This window comes from Sinocyclocheilus anshuiensis, unplaced genomic scaffold (genome assembly GCF_001515605.1).
Source record: "Sinocyclocheilus anshuiensis isolate Anshui unplaced genomic scaffold, SAMN03320099.WGS_v1.1 scaffold75, whole genome shotgun sequence".
Lineage (NCBI taxonomy): Eukaryota > Metazoa > Chordata > Actinopteri > Cypriniformes > Cyprinidae > Sinocyclocheilus > Sinocyclocheilus anshuiensis.
In genome coordinates, this window is record NW_015549634.1 from 72,569 (window position 1) to 75,280 (window position 2,712).

Genomic DNA, 2,712 nt, shown 5'->3' on the forward strand with positions numbered 1-2,712 from the left:
CCCCTTTAATATATATATATATATATATATATATATATATATATACCTGCACAGTAAACTGTACAAAATGGTGTCTTGACAAACTCATAAACGTAGTAATTTCCAGGACAAGCTTTGACTCGTACAGGGTGGGAAGTGTAACCACAGCAGTCACTCCATGTGGAAGCACAGACCTGACGGGTGACCACTCCATCTTCCAGGTGTGGATGAGATCCGTTGAGCCACAGTGGCTCATAAGTACCACACATGCCTTGATGAACACATGATTCTGGCATCTGAGTATTTTGACCATTGTAGAACAGCCTGTACCAGCCCTTCCACTCCACATTAAAATCACACATGCCATAGGAGTAATAGTTACTATCGTAAGGGTTATTTGTGGCTCTCCAAGGCTCATCCAGACTGGTGTAGTTGTAGCAGGGATCAACGCTTGGGGTGGTGAATAATACTATTACGAAAAAGAAGAGAGAGAGCATTACATATTGCAGACTAAATGGACTTAATATGAAAACCTCAAGATAAGTATGTCAGATATAAAAATAAATGAATGTACCTGCACAATATACTGGAGCTGGTATTGAGACTGTTGGTCTGGTAAATTTGTAGACATAATAATTTCCAGGGCAAGCTTTGACTTGGATTGGATCAGATCTGTAATAACTGCACTCCTCATGTCGAGAGCCGTAAATTTCACGAGTAACAACTCCATCTTCTAGCTGAGGATGAGATCCACCAAGCCACAGAGAACTAAAACCTCCACATGACATGAAGGATATACACCACTCAGGCATCTGAGCACTTGATCCATTAATGAAGAGTCGATACCAGCCATCCCATTCTACACGAGTGTCATCAAGTCCATTTATATGGCCATGCAAATACCAGTAATTGAATGTGCTTCTCCAGTGGTTGTTGACTGTGTTGTAGTTATTGCACGGGTCATAATCTGTGTTAGTGATATCAAAACAAACCAGTAATATTTCAATAAAGAACTTCACAAAAGCAAATCTGAAACGGTCATACACAGCAACAATCGTGAGATTGAGATTCTAAAAGCAATGATGAAAGTGCATGCATAAAAATAGCCATTTCTTTGGATTGTGATTACCTTTAATAACCCTCATATTCATTCATATACTTCTATTACAACTTACTTAAGGTGATGCTGGATCCAGTGATATTATCTGAACTTACATTGGAAACCACCTGTGAAATGTTGTTGACGTCTTAAAAAAAAGGAAATGAAGACATGACTGAAATCATCTTAAAATTGTGTAAGACTTTTTTAAAAGTGGGAAAAGCACTATACCTGTGCAGTATCCTGAACACCAGAATTGTGGATTCACAAGTTCATAGACATAGTAATTGCCTGGACATGCTTTCACTCTGATGGGTTTTGACTTGTATTCACAGCAGCTGCCCCAATAAGACCCTACACAGACCTCTCTAGTCACCACTCCATCCTCTATCTGAGGATGAGGACCATTGAGCCACAGATTATAGTATGCGTTACAGCTGAATGAACTAATACAGGTCTCTGACATCTGGATGTTCATTCCATAGTAGAAAAGCCGGTACCAGCCATTCCAGGAGAAAGATTCATCACAAATCTTCTCTCCACTTTCATTGGTGGCTCTCCAGGGACGGTCCAGATACTGATAGTTGTAGCAGGGATCACTGCTGATGCTTTGGAAAGACACTGTCATGGACCAGTATATATATTTAGTAAAAATGCTATTTTAAAAAAAATAATGATGGTGTGTTGTGAAATGCCTTCAAACACCTTTTGTGTAATTGATAACAACAAACACATATTATGTAATTACAGTTGAATTAAAGTTAAACTAAACACTTTTTCCAACCAAAATTAAGTCACATTTAAGGGCCAAAAAGAACTCATTCAGGTTGAAAAGTTCTTACAGAACATTCACTGCTTTTGTTTGTTTGTTTGAGGAGCCCAACATAAGAACTTCTGACTCAACATAATGTCATTTTTTGAAGATTAGCTGTAATAGTCTGTTTAACACAGACCTGATTAATTTGTCTGATTAACCATTGTACTTATTCTGTTTTAAATAGACATGACATTTTGTTAAATAAATTGAATAACATTATGCGGAGCATAACTGTAAATATTTAATTTACAAAAACATCTTTTGTAAACCGATCCTAGAACTGCACCTGCACAGTATGTTGGTCTGTGGATCGACAGATCTGGCTTGACAAGTTTATAGACGTAATAATTTCCTGGACAGGCTTTGACTTGGATGGATGTGGATGTGTTGAAGCCACACTGGAACCCATTCATTCCCACAACTTCACGGGTCACCACTCCATCCTCAAGAGTTGGGTGAGAGCCGTTGAGATACAGTCCAGTGTAACCACCACATCTCACATAACTCACACACCACTCAGACATCTGGGCACTTTCTCCATTCAAATACAGCTGATACCAGCCACTCCATTCAACACGGGTGTCATCATATCCAGTGTCCTGATATTGCCGTATGTCTCTCCAATAGTCATCGAGAGTGTTATAATTATAGCATGGATCAGAGCTGGAATTTGTAAGTTCTATTAGAATAGAGTGAAGACAATCACATAAACAAATTCTCTCATTATCTACCTCTTGTTAAGCACCAATGGCATCAGAGGACAAATAAACTAAGAGAAACCAACAGGACGTAATAAAGAAAGGAAATTGTAAAAGGG

The 2,712-nt window shown here is 38.6% G+C and overlaps 1 pseudogene; it reads right to left on the bottom strand.

Moving 5' to 3' along the window:
* LOC107659636 (uncharacterized) overlaps positions 1-2,712 on the bottom strand; it is a 58,061-nt pseudogene that overhangs the window by 50,988 nt on the left and 4,361 nt on the right.